This window comes from Lissotriton vulgaris, unplaced genomic scaffold, assembly GCF_964263255.1.
Source record: "Lissotriton vulgaris unplaced genomic scaffold, aLisVul1.2 SCAFFOLD_3529, whole genome shotgun sequence".
Classification (NCBI taxonomy): domain Eukaryota; kingdom Metazoa; phylum Chordata; class Amphibia; order Caudata; family Salamandridae; genus Lissotriton; species Lissotriton vulgaris.
Genome location: NW_028241808.1, coordinates 53,050 through 72,210, shown reverse-complemented (window position 1 = coordinate 72,210; position 19,161 = coordinate 53,050). Strand labels below are relative to the sequence as shown.

General features: G+C 46.9%; 1 pseudogene; it reads right to left on the bottom strand.

Moving 5' to 3' along the window:
* Positions 1-18,923, bottom strand: part of LOC147669883 (DNA replication complex GINS protein PSF2 pseudogene) — a 31,663-nt pseudogene extending 12,740 nt beyond the window's left edge.
* Positions 18,924-19,161: the final 238 nt, after the last annotated feature.

The following is a 19,161-nucleotide window of genomic DNA, read 5'->3' as shown; positions in this document are numbered from 1 at the left end:
AAGTAGTGAGTCCCTCAGACCTAGTGAGTACCCCAGACCTTGCTGGTCTGCACCGAAGCCAATCTCTGCTTTCTGGGGGGGTTGCTGTTGCCAAGGCTTGTTGCATCTAATACGGAAACGGACACTGCAACACTCTACATCCTTTGTGGGACACCTAGATTCCAGAACCTGGTTGTCATCGACGCCTCCTGGTTCTCTTGGCTGAAGAGTCAAGCTTCACCTTCTTCAACTGCAAGAACCCGACATTGGTGGGCATCCACCTATCATCTTCCTGGTCACTGGCAAGTGACCAAGACTCTGTCCCCTCTGCTTTCAGGTTCTTATGATGTTTGATCCAAGCTTGGATCACAATGGACACTTTCCACTTGGACGCCAGCAGCACGTTGCAGCAGATCACCATTAAAAACAACGACGAAACCCGACACGAAAAGACACCAATGCACCCGGCTTCCCTGGTTGAGGTAACTCGAGTACTCTGGTGCCCCCATGAGTGTTGACTCTAGAACCTCCTAGTTCTAAAGGGGTTTTCTCCAAGTCATCTTCTAAGTGTCCTTTATCTTTAAAATTCCAACCGCGACTGTCCCCATAGATGGTAATGGTGATTCGCAGCTGTGTTTAGACAATGCACACGTCCCCCGTGTGTCCCCTGTGTCACTACCTTGGATGGTTCCTGGTGGCCTAGAGCTTCTACAGGCTCTAGGCCCTGTCTCTATGCCAGTCGTGGTTCTTATACAACTTTCTTAATATATGGTTCGGTACGCCCCTAGGGCTCAACGTATATTGTACTAATTTACTGTGTGTTATTAAGTTTACTAAATGTACTTTTGTCTCTAGCCTCAAAAAGAGACTAGTGGGATGTGTTTAGAATAAATACATATGTTTTATATATACACCTGGTGTGGTTCTCCTTTCATTTGATCATTCACAAGATTATAGACTGGTAAAACAAGCTGCTTTACATTCCTCCAAGACTTAGCCTGAAGGCTGCTCTCCAAAGCTACCACTAGGATAGCTTTCTATAAAGGTTGCCTTTCACCTACCATCAATAAGGGTCATTTGGACTGGTGCAAGGTGCCCACTAGAATAGTGAACAGCAGATGCCAGGTCAACTTCTCACATTGGTGTGCTGTGTGTGGGATTCCAGCTTGCCATTGTTTTACCAGATAATCTCAAGTGTTTGATTAATTGAAAACCACTAAAGGTACCAGAGGTTCATATAATACAAGTTTAAATAAGGTAAGTTCTAGTGAACTTAGAAATGTGTGTTAAGGGTGTAGCACACCTGTTCTACAACTCAAGAGAGTTTAGTAGGTGACAACTAGAGTAGGTAGGTACATACACCACACCTCACTAGTAATGTCTTCAGGGCCAGGAACCAGTGGGTTCCTGCCAGATGTCAGTACATTAAAGGCATCCAAGTATGACACATTCCCTTTCTTAGAGTTTAGGGCTCTGTGTACTGTGAGAAAACTGACACAGGCAGGAGTGCCATCACCCAACACCTCAAGGAGGTATTACTGCTAGATGATCTTAGAAAGGCTTCAGAGCCTAAAAGGGTAGGCAGTGGGGTGGGAGCAGCAGAGGAAGAATAGCCCAGTGGTCCAATCCCACAGGAATCAGACTCTGATGCTGACCAGGAAGTTGACAATGACCTTGACCTGGATAGTGCAGCTCCTACTGGGGATGGAGGCCAAGGCGGTCCTATCTTTGTCCCACAGGAAGAGTTGGAGGTATACCTAGAAGGTCTAGATCTCCTTCTGAGGAGCCTAACCTTTTAGTATATCTATAGGGACCTCTGCCTCTTCTCATAGGAGGGACACCTCCCAGGAGAATAGGGAAAGACAGATGAGACTTAAAGAAGCTCAGCTGAGAATAAGGAGACAGCAGTTAGCCTTAGAAAGTGAGTCCATAGAGCTTGAAAAAGCTCGCAAAAAAGATGGGACTAGAGTCCCATGGTGGCAGCAACTTCCCTAGTGGTAGGGAAAGGTCTCATGACCATAGAAACCTAAACAAGATCGTCCCTCTCTACCAGAGTGGGGATGACATCCACAAATGGATAACTGCCCTGGAAAGGGCCTGCAAAGTTCAGAAGGTCCCCCAGGAGCAGTGGGCAGCTATCTTGTGGCTCTCCTTCGCAGACAATGGTAGAGTCAAGCTCCTCACTGTAAGAGAAGAGGATGCTGATGATTACACAGTCCTGAAGAGTGCTCTGATTGAAGGGTTTGACCTAGAATTAATTTCAGAGATACACAAAAGGCTCAGACTCAGGACTGGGTTGACTTTGTTGATTGTGCTACTAAGGCTCCGGAAGGTTGGTTACTTGGCAGTAAGGGATGTGTTTATACAGGATTGTACAACTTGATTATGAGGGAGCAGATCCTTAATAACTGTCAGAATCAGCTGCTGCACCTGGTAAACTCTGATCTGACCGCTCCCCAAACATTGGGAAAGAAGGCAGACAAATGGGTCACAACCAGGGTGAAGCAGAAGGTACAGAACCAAGGTGATGACCAGAATAAGCAAGATCCTAATAAAGGTGGGGAGAAGGGTAAAGACCAGAAGTCTTCACAAGACCTCTAAAAATCTTCTAATGGTGGGGATTCCCAATCATCCAAAACAAAAGGCCAAAAGAAACCGTGATGTAAAATCTGTAAACAGAATACCAACTGGACTAGTGATTGCATCAGACCTAAAGACTCAAACCCAGCCACCATTCCCCCTAAGGCAAATGTTCTCCCTAGTTAAGCTCCAAGTGGTGGTACTCAGAATAAGGGTGTAGTAGGGTAAACCCTGGGTTCTGAGATTGACTTTGGCCTAGTCAGAGTTCCAACTCATGCTGTACTGATCTGTGATGGAGGCATGGATATGTCCTCCTTTGTGAGTCCCAGTAACTTGGGAAATACAGACAGCAGCCTTTGATAAATCGAAAAGGGGCTATGGCCTACAGGGACACAGGGACAAGTGTCACAATGGTGACACGACCTTGTGGCCCCTGAGCAACTCATACTTGGTAAAACTTACCAAGTGACCAATGCTAACAATGTCAGGTCCAACCATGCTCTGGCAGTTGTTAATTTCTCCTGGGGAGGGGTAACTGGCCTCAAGAAGGCTGTGGTGAGTTCAGACCTCCCTGTAGAATGCTTGCTTGGCAATGATTTAGAGACCTAAGCTTGGGCTGAAGTGGAGCTCAAGACCCATGCAGAAATGTTAGGTATCTCTACACATGTGTTTGCTCTGACTAGGTCAGAGGCCAAAATGTCTAACACTGAACAAGCCCTGGATTATGGAATAATGGCCCAGGTGCCTTCAAAGAAAAGGAGCAGTAGGGTTAAGGCAGTGCCTTCCCCCCTGACTCAGAGTGCAGATCAGTCTCTTGAGGAAGATGATTGTAGTCCTGAAGAAGGAACTGTCCCAGATTAGCTTGAGCCTGATCAGGTTGAGTTCTTGTGGACAGGGACCCTTCCAGGGCAGATCTGAGTCAGGAACAGCTAATCTTCCCTTCTCTTAAACCCCTAAAACAGCAGACTGCTGGGAATGCTAGTGGCACCCATAAGATTTATTGGGATGATGGACTCCTGTACTCAGAGAGTAGAGACCCCAAGCCTGGTGCAGCCAGGAGGTTGGTTATACATTTGAAGTTCAGGGGCTTCCTATTGACACTAGCCCATGATATTCCTCTAGCGGGTCACCTGGACCAAAACAAGACTTGGGAACAGAATTGACCCTCACTTTCATAGGCCCCACATTTCTGAAGACACAAATGAGTTTTGTTGCTCCTGTGTCACCTGTCAAGCCAGTGGCAAAGCAGGTGGCACAACAAAGCCCCCCCCCCCGATACCACTACCTGTGGTGGGGGATCCCTTTCAGGGGGTAGGGATTGACATTATTGATCCCATGGATCCTCAGACTGCATCTGGGCACAGATTTATCCTGCTGGTGGTGGACCATGCCACTAGGTACCCAGAGGCAATTCCCCTTAGGACCACTACAGCAGCTGTGGTATCAAGAGCCCTCCTGGGAGTGTCCTCAAGAGTGGGTTTCCCTAAGGAGGTAGTTTCTGACAGAGGTGCAAACTTTATGTCCAATTACTTAACTGCAACTTGAAAGGAGTGTGAAATGAATTATGAATTCACCACACCCTATCACCCACAATGCAATGGTTTAGTTGAAAGAGTCAAGAAAATCTTAAAGGGTATGATCTAGGGTCTCCCAGAAAAGCTTAGGCATAGATGGTATATCCTACTACCCTGCCTTTTATTTGCATACAGGGAGGTTCCTCAGAAGGGGGTTGGCTACAGGCCTTTTGAACATCTGGTTGGGCATCCTGTAAGAGGCCCATTGTGTCTGGTGAAGGAGGGATGGGAGTTACTGCTCAAACTACCTAAACAGGACATAATGGGCTATGTACTTGGTCTCCATCCCAGGATGGCTGAGTATATGAAAAAGGCAACCAAATACCCTGAGACTAGCCAGGAATTGCAGAAAGCCTGGCATGACCAAAACACTGTGCTGACTGTTTACCAGCCAGGACAAAATGTGTGGGTTCTGGAGCCTGTGGCCCCAGCAGCCCTCCAAGACAAGTGAAGTGGCCCCCATATATTTGTTAAACAGAAAGGAGAGGTTACCTATCTGGTAGACCTTGGAACTCCCAGGTGCCCCATAGGGTGCTTCATGTCAACAGACTGAAACCATATGTTGACAGGGCAGCCAAGGGCTTGCTCGTGGCTACTAATGGGGGACAGGAGGAGGAGAGTAATCCACTCCCTGACCTTCTCTCACAGAACCCTGATGATGGATCAGTTGATGGTGTAGCCTTGGCAGGCAGCCTCACTGCTCAGCAATAAGCTGATTGTAGACAGATGCTCAATCAGTAGAGGAACCTGTTCTCACTGACTCCAAGTCAGACTACCTGGTGCACTCATGAAGTGGATTCTGGGGACAGTCTGCCTGTTAAAAATAAGATTTACAGGCAATCTGATCATTTCAGGGACTGTATCGGAACTGAAGTCTAGAAATGGTTGGACTTGGGAGTTATTGAACCCTCAGATAGCCCTTGGGCTAGTCCAGTGGTCTTGGTACCAAAACCTCACACCCAGGGTGGTAAAAGAGAGATGAGGTTTTGTGTAGACTACAGGGGTCTCAATGCAGTCACTAGGACTGATGCCCATCCAATCCAAGGAACAGATGAGCATATAGATACTTTGGCCTCAGCCAGGTTTCTGAGCACATTTGATTTTACAGCTGGCTACGGGTAGATCATATTGGCTGATGATGCAAAGCCAAAGACAGCATTTTCTACCCCTAGTGGGCACTATCAATTTGTGGTAATGCCCTTTGGTTTGAAAAATGCACCTGCCACTTTTCAAAGGTTGGTGAACAAATTCCTAACAGGCCAGGAAAACTATTGTGCAGCATATCTAGATGATATTGCTGTCTTTAGCTCCACCTGGGAGGATAACCTGGTCCACCTGAGAAATGTTTTGGAGGTCCTGCAGAAAGCAGGCCTAACTATCAAGTCTACTAAGTGCCAGATAGGGAAGAGTCAGGTTGTGTACCTGGGTCACCTTGTAGGTGGAGGCCAGGTTCACCCATTACAGAGCAAAATCCAGACCATGATGGACTGGGTTGCTCCTACTACCCAGACTCGTTAGAGCTGACCGGGTCCTACAGAAGATTTGTCAAGGGGTATGCATCCATTGTGACACCCCTGAATGACTTAACTTCAAAAAGAATGCCTAAGAAAGTTCAGTGGACAGTCAGTTGTCAAAAGGCATGTGGGGCCAGATGTAGGTGGCCATTTACCGACCGGTAACGGCTGATTTCAGCCGTTACCGACCGGTAAATGGTCATTCCTGATGTAGGGGGCCTATTTTACCGATTCGGTAAATTTACCGAATTGGTAAAATACTGAATCGGTATTTTTACCGATTCGGTAACTTCCATATGTAGGTGGGACTCTTCTGAGTCCCAAAGGCCAGTCAGATTCAGTATTTTACCACCCAATCCTATTGGGTGGTAAAATACCGAATACAGGTGTGCATGCACACCTGTGCAATGTGACACACAGACATGCCCATAGGCATGTCTGTGTGCCACATGGCACACAAGTCCGGAATTGGGGTGCTTGAGGGTGTCAAAGTGACACCCCCTGCACCCTTGCAAAATTCGGAATTTACCGAATCGTTAAATACCGATTCGGTATTCCACATTTATTCCTATGGGCTTCAAGGCCCATAGGCATCAATGGGGGATACCGATTCGGTATTTACAGAATCGGTAAATACCGAATCTTACTGATTCGGTATTTACCGATTCTGATTTACCTACATTTCCCCCCCCCCCTCTAATTTACCACTTCTTAAATACCGAATCGGTATGATTCAGTTTTTTAGAAGTGGTAAATTAGAATTACCTACATTGGGCCCTTGATGACCTAAAGCAGGCCAATTGCACTGCACCAATTCTGCAAAGTCCTAACTACTCCAGTGAATTCATTGTCCAAACAGATGCATCTGAGTTGGGGGTAGGGGTTGTGCTGTCACAATTGAATGATGAAGGTCAGGACACCAGCCAGTAAAGCACCACTTATGGCTAAAACAGATGAAGAGTGAAAACCTCAAACTTTTGAGGTGATCCGTTTCCCTACAGGGGATTGGCTATACAGTGGAACATAGACCTGGGAGTAACCATGCCAATGCAGAAGTACTCTTCAGATATTTCCACTTAGAACATGAAGACTCAACTGGTCAAGGTTAGTTTAATGTCCCTGCGTTGGGGGGGGGGGGTTGTGTAGGAGAGTAGGATCTGCTTACTACGGTTACCCCCACTTTTTACTGGTGTTTCATTGTTTTTCAACTTCAGTCTGGCTGGGGCCCTGCTATCCAGAAACCCAGCCTAGCTGCTTCTTCTCCAAATTGATTCCATGTACAATAGGTACACTCCACTTTGGTTACTGAGGTACCCTTGTGAGTCCCTAGTATATTGTACACTAGGTACTAAGGGCATAGGTAACCCATAGGCCTACCAGGGGCTGAAGCATGTATAATGCCACCCCTGCAAAGCCATCCAAAATGACACCACAGGTCTGCTACTGCAGCCTGGGTAAGGTGGTGCATGCACCTCTTCCCTATATCTACCTTTAATCACTGACACATATAAACCTATCAGTCAGGCCTTATCAATCCTGAAGGCAGAGTGCTTGGTTTTGTGTGAGAGGGTGCAGATGCATGATCTGGGCCCCTCTGCAGCTTTCGGAGCCTATTCTCTGAGGCTGTTCTGTGATGCAGCCAGACCATTTACTCTTAAGTGCATTATATCCTTGCGGTCCAGGCTAACTTTGGAATGGCTGCATGGAAACATGTTGTGTTTGGTATCAAACACTTTGGAATCCTACCCCCCGTCCAGTCCTGGTGGTGGGAGTAGAATTCCACCCTACTAGAAGGAGAGACATCTACACACTGGTAGGCTTCTGGGTTACCTATGCCCTTAGTACCTAGTGTACTTGTAGCCCACACCCCGAGCACCATCTGCACCAAAGACTGTGGGCCTACACTCTACGAGTGTTCCATGAGCCCGCTTCTTGCATTTCTGCATGAGGCCCCTTCATGATCCCTGGTCCTCCGACTGGTGGATCCCCACAAAGGTAACTCTATATTTTCCTTGGGCTTTCCTGGTTGCTCCAGTCATGCCCTGACTCCCTACCAAGTGGTGAGTCCCTCAGACCTTGCTGGTCTGCACCGAAGCCAATCTCTGCTTTCTGCGCGGGTTGCTGTTGCCAAGGCTTGTTTGGTCCAATCTGGAAATCAACACCGCAGCACGTGACATCTTTTGTGGAACAGCTTGATTCCAGAAACTGGTTGTCATCTACACCTCCTGTTACTCGTGGCTGATGAGTCAAGCTTCACCTTCTCCTTGCAAGCACCCGACATCAGTGGCAATCCGCCTATCGTCTTTGTGGTCACTTGCAAGTGACCCAGACTCTGTCCCCTCTGCTTTCAGGTTTTTCTGATCTTTGATCCAAGCTTGGATCACAACAGACACTTTCCACTTGGACGCCCGCAGCACTTTGCAGCAGATCGCCATTGAAAACAGCAGCGAAACCCGACACGAAAAGACACCTATGCACCCGGCTTCCCTGGTTGAGGTAACTCGGGTACTCTGGTGCTCCCGTGAATATTGACTCTAGAACCACCTTGCTCTAAAGGGGTTTGCTCCAAGTCCTCTTCTAAGTGTCTTTTATCTTTAAAATTCCAACCGCGACTGTCTCCATAGAAGTTAATTGTGATTCGCAGCTGTGTTTAGACAGAGCACGTTTCCCCTGTGGGTCCCTTGTGTCACTACCTTGGGTGGTTCCTGGTGGCCCCAGTGGCTCTACAGGCTCTAGGTCTCGTCTCTAAGCCAGTCATGGATCTAATACCACTTTCCTAATCTATGGTTTGGTACGCCCCTCGGGCTCAACGTATCTTGTGCTAATTTACTGTGTGTTATTAAGTTTACTGAATGTACGTTTACCTCTAGCCTCATAAAGAGACTAGTGGGATGTGTTCAGAATAATTACATATATTTTATATATATACCTGGTGTGGATCTCCGTTCATTTTATCATTCACGAGATTATGGACTGGTAAAACAAGCTGCTTTACATTCCTCCAATACTTAGCCTTGAGGCTGCTCTCCACAGCTACCACTAGGATACCTTACTTTAAAGGTTGTCTTTAAACTACCATCAATAACGGTCATTGGACTGGTGCAAGGTGCCCACTAGAATAGTGGACAGCATATGCCAGGCCACCTTCTCACAAAAGGCTCATAGATTTTGGTGGTGGTGAACTAGCACTGGTCTGATGGTATGCACCACAACTGATTTAGGAGGGTTTCTTATCATAATGGATCATTGATAGGGCGAGAGAAAATAAAATTAAAAAATACGAAAAATAATTCCCCCATAGGTACTGGTGGTGCTGTTTTGTGGGCTGTGCTGCATTATGGGAGATCCAATTTTAATTACGTTAGTGGGAGACTGTTACAAATTGAGGGGCATATTAGCAAGAACCTAGTTAAAATTATCACCGTTATAGCGGCAGGAAACTGACGCTAAAACAGGGATAATGGGCTTGCTAATATGCGTTATAGAATTCCAATAAAAGTCCAGGTTAGATGTGCAGGACATCTAACCTGGGCTTCTATTGGGGCAGAACTGTAAACTTATGAACGGGGTTCCCACCAGGAGCCATATGGTAATCAAACCGGAGGGGCTTAGAAAGCTCATAATGAGTATCAGAGTTTGTTGCACCTATTAGATCAGCAACAATTTCTGTGGGGGCTCCTATCAGGGGCTCTATGGTAATATAATTGCAGCAGCCATCACGCTAAGAATGACTCCCAATAGGGCCTGTTTTAGAGACTTGACGGTAGTTCAAAAACCCCGGAATCTTTTGGCTCCTAATTTATTACGGAGTAACTATGTGACTTCCGTAAAGCGGGACCTGGGATAATACCCACAGGTGTGTATAATTGGTTATGATGCCGGTGTTGTGTAATATGTGGTATCCCCACGATATCCTGTATCCCCTGCTCTTCGGCTCTTTTCGGAAATGAAACTCAGCCCGGGCAGGTTCAGACAGAAGTGGCTGATCACTGCTCGGGCTGAGTGCAGGGATACACGATTCAACAGGAAGCCAAACTCGGCTCTGGCAATAAATCACCAGAAACGTTTACACGAAGAGAGACAGACAGAAATAAATAGAATGAACCGTAATGGAAATGGCAATTCATTTAATAAACGTGAAAGTAAAGAAAATATTGCTGAAGCCCATCGCAACGAAATAACATGAGGGGAAGAGAATACAAACTGGCAGAGGTGCAAATAAGGGGAAAAATAATATCAAAACGAGCGAAAGATTAAAGGGTAAAGGTTAAAAGAAAGGCAATAAAAAAAGCAAAGTATTACAATACGGAAAGAAAGTGTTTTGATTTTCCTACAATGAATATGTCAGAAGGTGTTAATGACAAACATAACGTGCACAATAAGTTAAATAACAGTGCATGTTTAGTTTGACTCATACAACATACTTGGCATTTTACCAGCTGCTCTATCTTTTTGTGTCCATGCTAATTAAACAAGCATTGGCAACACAATCGGTCTCATACTTTTGTGAAAGTTAGAGCTAATGGCGTTGTAAATGGCAATGTTTTTTCTTATTTTTTAGGATGATCCTGGGCAGAGCATGCGCTTCTCTGTGGCATGATGTATTGGAGCATGGAATAGAAGCCCCGCCCACTCTCCTCTCATATTTGCCATTAGCTTGTGTTATTGTCCTTCGTATTGGCGTGTGTCATTGTCCTTCGTAATTGGTGGCTTCTGATTCGTTATTAGGTTTGTAAGTCCCTCCTTAGTACCGCCTTGTCTTCATTTGTAACCTCCCATGAGGACTGGCCCTTTTACTTCAGTTGTTACACGCTACGTCTTTTTTAGTCTGTAAGCTCTATTTTCTTTAATGAGTTTCTCCTACGTCAGGCACAACACGCTTTCCTGCTACATTCAGTGCGCCATGCATGTTTTCACTTTCCGAGCAGCCAGGGATAATGGCGACCGCTTCTTTGAATAGGTCTCGCATTTACAAGAGTTTGAACTATTGCCATTGTAAATGACGATGCCTTTTATTTATGTGTTAATTAGCAAAACAGATAGATAAAGTTATTGTCATTTACAATGCCATCAGCTTAAACACTAGCTAATGCGACACCTACTGCATTGCAAATGCTTGTCATACATGGTTCCTGGTGCACACTGGTGGCACACATTCTGATGTTTGTTTCTCACCTTGCTGGATTTCTAACCCAGATACTTTCGTACGCTCGTGTCTCGGGCTACACAGCACACATTCTGGGACTATTTCCCCTACTGTCTTTGTTCGTACACATATCCTGGTGCATGCTGGTGGCTCACAGCATACATTCTCATGCCAGCGACCTACATGGCAGGTTTTTGTTCAGGAATTCTGGTTCACACTCATGTCACTCACTGCACAGCACATTCTAATGCTGGTTTTCCAATTAGCACGGCAGGTTTTCCTACACAAATCCATGTGCACGCTTGTGTTGCATGCTGCACAGCACACACTAATGCTGGTTTTCCATAGGGGTATTTATCATGCACTTATTATGGTCCACGCTCGTGTCTCATGTAGCACTGCACACATTTTGATGCTGGTTTTCATACATGGATCCTGGTGCACGCTTGTGTCTCACTCATCACAGCACATTCTAATGCAGGTTTCTCACAGGGCTGGCTGTCGCGTACAGATCCTGGTACGCGCTCGTATCTCACGTTGCACAGCACACACTAATGCTGGTTTTTCACAGGGCCGGTTTTAATACAAGGGTCCTGGTGAACGCTCATGTCTCGTGCTGCACAGCAAACTCTAATAATAGTTTCCCACATGGCTGGGTTACCCATACGGAGACTGGTGCATGCTCATGCCTCACGCTGCACTGCACACTCTAATGCTGGTTTCCCACACAGCTGGTTTTCGTGCACAGATCCTGGTGCACGCTCATGCCTCACGCTGCACAGCACACTCTAATGCTAGTTTCCCACATGGCTGGTTTTCGCACATGGATCCTTGTGCACTCTCATGCCTCACGCTACAAAGCACACACTAATGGTAGTTTTCATGCATGGACCCTGGTGCACGCTCGTGTCTCATGCAGCACAGCACACTCTAATGTTGGTTTTCCATAATGCTGTTTTTAAGGCACAGGTCCTTGTGCACACTTGTGTCTTACGCTGCACAGCACACCTTAATGCTGGTTTCCCACATGGCTGTTTTTCACGCACAGAACCTGGTGCGCGCTTATGCCTCATGCTGCACAGCACAATCTAATGCTGGTTTTCAAATGAGTTTCTCCTACCGCAGACAGAACAGGCTTTCCTGCAACATTCAGCACGCCATGGGTGCTTTCACTTTCCAAGCAGCCCGGGACAATGGCGGCTGCTTCTTTGCAAGGGAATAGGTCTCGTATTTACAAGAGTTTGAGCTATTAGCATTGTAAATTACAATATTTTTTATTTATGTGTTAATTACAAAACAGAAAAATAAAAGGCATTGTCATTTACAATGCCGATAGCTTAAACTCTCGCAAATGCGAGACCTATTGCATTGCAAATGCTTGTTTTTGTTTGCAGTGGAGTGATCACTTAGAAAAAGAGAGTTAGAGCTATTGGCATTGTAAATGTAAATATTTATGTGTTATAGAGTAAAGTCGTTGTATGTGGTTTGTAGTGGAATTATGTGGCTACCATCCAGGTAATGTGAGCATTTACGAAGCAGAGGTGCAGTTAGGATAGATGGATTGGTGGAATGATGGCTATTTGTATGAATGCTTGAATGGATGGACAGCTGCATGAGTACATGCATGGATGTCTGGGTGATCAGTTGAATGAAAAGATGGTAGGTGATGCATGGGTAGGAAAGTTACAACTGGTTGGTATGGAAAGAAAAAGATGGATACATATAGAAAATATTTATACAAAGGAAAAATTTGTACATTATTGGACCTTTGGTCAAGACTGTATGATATATCAGGCTACATGATGGCCACGATCTCATTAAACATAAAATCCTATTTACAATTCAGAAGTTGGTGGTGGTTTGGTGCCTTGACCACGAAACTATGCTTCATTGTCAGCTACTTGGATGCCTGCTTAATCTGCAGTCTTCCAACACAGTATTACATTTGGACGCTGGTTTAACCCATTCAAATCTTAAATGCTGTGTTCCATCAAACCTTACAAGAGACAGTTACTAATTATGACTGATGAAGGAAAAGTCTGATGACTCGTCCCATTGATAGAACTTGCATGTGGTGTTCTGCAAGTTGCAAGGACACGTTTACAATGCCCTGTTGATGAACACAAGTATGCCACTCTGTGGCATTGGGACTACCAAATACAGGCCTATATGTAAACTCTCTGGTGCATGTCATACACACAAAAGGCATGCTACATGTTTCCGGAGCCTTGCAACTTGTACCCGTGTGAGGCCAAAGAAGGGATGGCAAGACTGGCACAGCAAGGGCAGCATTGCAGTCTTTTTGTTCTGAGGACTGCAACATTTCCGAGTGAGCCTTCACAGCAGCAGCTTCCCAGTATCTCTGTTGCTTACTCGATTGGAAGACCAAACAAAAGATCTCATATTCCAGGGCTGTATAACAGACGACTGCCCCAGCGCTAATTGTCACTGTGCGCCAGATTATGCTCCCAACGGCCTTACAGAGGATCAGTCTGTGGGGGGGTGTGGCTGGACACCGATGGAGCAGGGAGCCTGAACCGGAGCTCCTGCGGGTGATCCCCCATCACAGCCCATCCTGGCCGATATAGAGGGGCCCTTCACCTAACAAAGTCATCCCCGGACAGATGAAGGTCGGGGCAGCAGGCAGGAATTGAAAATCGGGGTGCAACAGCTCACCTTCACTGTGAAATGAGCTGAAGGGAGGTGACGCGGGCTAGCCCAGTTGGCGCTCGCTCTTTGAGCTACGACTCTAAGGGAGCAACTGGCGACTGTCTCCGGCACAATGTGGTTTCGAGGGGCGATCTGAGCTGGCGGAGCACTGGATGAGCAGGACTTCGCGGCTTCCGGAACGAAGAGGCAGGACCTGGGCTTAGGCGGAGAGGGAGACGCGGCCGGAGAAAATGACACCGAGGACCTGGGGCGACCTCCGTTGCGAAGCCCAGGTACCGAACGGATAGCCAGTTTGGAGCGGGGGCCGCTGGGACTAATGCACGCGCTGCGGGCTCCAGACAGTGAAGAAGCGAGGAGGGGAGGCAGAGGTGCCCTGAGCCATTGAGGGTTCGTGTGTGGAGTACTGTGGGGCAGCCGACTGTGAGCGGGGGCCCGCCTACCAGGGTCGCAGTGCCCGGGCTACTCAGTGGAGCCGGTGGAACTGGCTGCATATCTGGGAGGCTCCGGGAGGAGCCAGCAGTGTCGCTAGTGGAGGGAGCACACCTCTTAAGCCTGGGACTGAGAGGCGGGTCGGACCGCCTCAGCTACGATCACAACCCCCACCATTTAGGCGACTTGACAGATGGAGAGCAGGGGGCTGCTGCCCATGGAGCGGTGAGGAGAGGTGGCAGCGGGAGGTCTAGAGGATATTGGAGTGGCGAGGAGGGCCGGGACACTGTGGCTTTGAACTTCTGGTGGAGGTGCTCTCCGACTGCTGCAGGTGACGAGCTGACACCCACACCGATGCAGGCTGAGCGAGGGGAGTAGGCCCAAGAGAGACAGGGACCAGGGTTGGGGGCTTTGCCCGTACTGACATATTGAGCAGCCACATGACCTCAGGCCACATTGATCGAATCCTACTTGCGAGGAGAGTGGGGAACAGGTGCCGGGTTAGGTTGCCCCCTTTTCGGCACTCCTTGCGGCATCGCTTCTGCGCTGCCCCCGTGCATCGCATTTGGGCTCCACACCCCATGTGCTTGGAGTTGAACTCGACTGCCCTTGCCGCAGGAGAGGACTCTATAAACCCAAAGTGGGTACCCGCTGGTGCCTTTACTGATCGGCATGCTCCCACACCGTTCCAGGTATGGGGAGAGTCAACAAAAGACGTACGTGAGGTGGAGCATTGGGAATCGGCAGGCGAAGACAATTGGGAGTCGTGCCCGCTTTGACCTGATTAGCTTTTATACATTCCACCATGCTTATCTCCGTTAAATCGGGCTCCATCACCTACCCTTGTCCTCCAGCTGTACTTTTACCAGACATTGAACAGGTTGCACCTGTTCTATCTAGCATCTGTAATGCTATGTTTATTTCAGGTATATAGCCCGCAACCTGGAAGAAATTCATTATAAACCTGTTGCTAAAAAAACCAAACCTAGATCGATCTGACACTAAGAATTACAAGCCAATAGACAGCTTGCCCCTACCAGCCAAATCACTAAGCCTGACACTTTTTAACATATATGTGTCAGACTTAGCCAGAGTCATCAAGGCACACGGGATGGGCCTAATATCGTATGCTAATGATACACAACTGGTTCTGTCTATATACAATGATGGTGGTAAGGTAAGGTAGCAGCCAACTTTCAACAGGGCATGCTGGCCATTAGCAGTTGGATGTCCAGCAATTGCCTTATGTTGAACTCTGATAAAAACAGAGGTTATGACTTTCGGCAAGTTGTTCCCCATCTGGTCCTCTGCCTGGTGGCCGTCCTCACAGGATCCCCCTCCTCTTCTAGTCACCAAGGTCAGGAATCTGGGCGTCATATCTGATGACAGGCTGACATTTACTCCTCATGCTAATTCGGTGGTCTCAGCCTCATTCCATAAACTGCGAATGATCAAAAAGATTCTACAATTTCTTCCCTTTACCGAGGGTAAAACTTTGGTCAGTACACTTGTTATGTCCACCATCGATTACTGTAATGGGCTTCTTGTGAATGCCCAAAACAAGGTAATTCACAAACTACAATCAGTCCAGAACGCAGCGGCCAGAATGCTCTCAGGAACCCCCAAATATAAGCCCATCTCCCATGTCATTCAGAAGTATCATTGACTCCCTGTGAAAAATCTCATAAAGTTCAAGGCCTTGTGCATTGCGTACAAATCTTCGTGTAACATTGGACCTCAGTTTTTAATTGAGAAGCTAGCTACTTATATTCCTACTAGGGCCCTTTGCTCCTCTAATGCTTTTCTGCTTAGGGTGCCACGTACCAAAACCGCCTCATGGGGTGACAAGCGCTTCATCGTCGCCACTGCAAAACTTCCTACCAATAAATATCAGATCCTGACAGTCTTTACTAGCATTCAGGAAAATGACAAGAACCTGGCTGTTTAATCGATAATCCCCTCGGCTTTGGTAGATGCTGCTGTCCTCAGCACCGAGACACACACGGGTATTTGCGTGCTTTATAAGTCTCATAAATAAATAACTAGAAAAATATCTAACCCCAGAATGTATTAACAGATATTTTTCAAGGGAGGACGCCCGATGCCCGAGATGTACTACAGCGCGAGCGACGTACATCCACATGATGTGGAGCTGTACTTCTTTAACACATTATTGGCAGGAAGTGACACAGGATACGGCTAGGATCACGAAGAGGGTAATCCCATGCACACATACACATGTACTGCTGAGATGTTTTTCACACACAGCCAAAACTAGGACCACAGACAGGTTCATAGACCTCACCTTTGTCCTGGCACAGGGGGAAATCACTTGTAACTGGAAAGACCCGAGAGGCCCCAGTGTGCAATGGTGGAAACGGGAGCTAGTAACGTAGGCATGATGCGAGAGCAGGGTCCTCTTGAGAAATGCGAGGCAAGGGATAGGCAAGGAGGAGAGAGCCAGGGCTTGGGAGACGATGATGGACGACATGCAGTGAGACGGACGGGAGTCTCACGCTTCTACCCCTGAGAGACCACCTCAATAGGAGCATCCCTAGTGACCAAGGCAGGATGAGAGGGCACAGAGGGATCCCGGACAGGGAGGGATATATAATTTACCATCACAGGGGAGGGTACATACAGAACAGGGGGCACCAGCGAAGGGCTTCCACAGACGGTCAGACACGAGAGAGCTCTAGGGATACAATGGGGAGACAGAAGTGCGGGGCATCTAGTTAACTGTTTTGGATTGGTTGGGTGTGGGGGGGGAACACGAGGCCACCGCAACATTATTCCCTCAGAAAATGAGAGTAGACAAAGACATATCCATTACAAACTGCAGAGGAATGAAGGATGGGTTGGGGGATATATTGCCAACAGCTATGGCCATAATATTTTTGTATCAGGATATGTGGATGAACAGACTGATAATAAATGCCAATTAAGTGTGTTTAAAAAAAACAAAAAAACAGAGGATCAATCTATAATGCATCGTGATTTTGTTGAGGACTCTGTGGTTATAAGTGTTTGCGTCTGTGCGCCTATTGTATTAGCGCACAGACGCAAATGCACAGACATACTCTGGTGCACAGAGACAATTAGCGCTGGTGCACTCATCTGTAGTACAGTCCCAGAATGTTTAATGTACTGCTTTTGTTGATGGGATAGGTGAAAGTCCTTATTCTCTCACCAAAAGCCTGACCCATACATTCACTGAAGCACTACGAAGAAGAAATAAGGCTGCGCTGCACTCTGTAAAAACAATAGTCTAGCCTCTTAAATCAGAAGTATAACTATACTCAAAGCACGCTCCAGAAACATTTTGTATGCCTTGCAAAGATGCAGATAACAGTTTCAGGTATTCAGCATGTATTGTATTACAAAACACTCCTGCCAAACTTGTGATGCTGTAACTGCCCAGACACGTTATACAGAAGGGGGGTTTACCCAAAAAGTCACTTGGACCTGGGTGCTATATTATACAAAAAGAGGGGTCCCAGTGGGATGTATCTAAAAGTACACAAAGTATATATCACAAAATACAACAAAATCCATGAGTTTCCTTATACACACTGTTATTTAATCACAATGCATATTTATGCTGTAAACATTCTTTAGAACTCAATCCATTATAAAAAGGTGCCCCAGGGAAAGAGGGAGTAAGAATGAGTGTAAATGTGAGGAAAAGGGATGTGCAGAATCGACCCTAGTGCAAAGCAGCGAACAATACACAATAATGATGACAATATATACAAAAATTCTCAATCTGGCTTCAAACCACTGAGCCAGTATTCACAATTGGAGCAACCAATGCCCTAAAATTTATAAACCACCATGCTAACGCTAATGTTCAGTACTTTGCATTGTTGGTTGCGTCGGCAGGTGTATAATTGTAGTCGTCGACGTTTCAACCCCTGGACCAACAGGTAGGTATACGTTAACCTTAAAGTGGGGACTTCATCAGGACAAAGGGGATCCGGGGGGCAAGGAATCTGTGGAATGAGGTAAAATAATTATTACTGATTGCTAAAAAACAGGAGTGTCAAAAAGGTTAAAAACCAAGGATCAATTACCATGGGCAGTTGGGCCGTCCGGCTCTCAACATGAGACAGGAAAACGCCAGAAAAAAAACCTGGAAAGCAGGGTGAAAGGTTCGCTTTAATTCAGTTTGCGTGATACTCCGCATACAAAAGACCAGGATCTCAGGAGAAACTCACTTGTTAATTAGAGTCTTTAAAATCCTCATAGAGAATTGATGCCAGCATGGTCATCTCAATACTGCAGAGGAAAAGCAAAAAGGCATATGATTCGTACCTACCAATTGCACGAGTCAAAGGGGTTTGATCAACATGAATCGCCGATTCCCTCACATGTAACTGAAGTTTTTCAGATGGTGATTTAATCCAAAGAGAACGAGTGGAATCATTCCATCAAGGCGTTGGGTTACTGTAGAGGGGTGAGTGCATAGGCATATGGTGATATAGATATATATAAATGACAAGACAAGACACGAGTGAACACTCTGGATAGTTGGTCGGACCAGAAGTCCCGTGCGACTTCCGACCATTTATTTATAGCCTTCTCGCCACGCCTGGCCAGAAGGTGATTCAATTTGTGTACGTAGTTCCGGCCAAGGCCGGAGCTACCAACAACTAGAACGCTACATCCCTTCCCAAATTAGTCCTTTGAGACAAATTAGATTAGCACATAAAGTCAGCAAGTCTTTGACTGGGCCTGAGATTTGGTCGGAGGCTGTACTGCCTTCTCCCTCTTACCGGAGTGTTCTCAGGGCAGGCTCTCGCGGATGGCGTCAGCGGTTCAGTGATCCCAGTGGACGGGGTGGATGGAGAATTGCTCAAAGTAACACCTGTTGGTTCACTACTGGTGTCTTGCCTTTCCGGTGTACCTGTCTGATGCTCCGTGTTGGCAGGCGTCGCTGGGATTTGCTTGAACCACGACACGTTTCTTGTTATCTCTTCGCCTTCGCGTCGAGCTGTCACTGCCGTGCCTCTGCTTGTCCTGACAATCCATGGCTCGACCTCATATGGTGTTCTGAATTTCCCCGCCAGGCCTCCGAGCTCGAATGAGCACACGATCTCTGGGGACCAGCAATCTGTCTTGAGCCCCTCTCTTCTTACTTGCCTTGTCGTTAGTTCTTCTCCTCCGGGTTTGGGTGCACTCTGGATGATATGGTTCAGGCCTCCATTCTTCTGCCATGGGTAGCAAGTCACGCCTGGGGCCTGAGAAGATGAGAGCCCATGGCGATCTT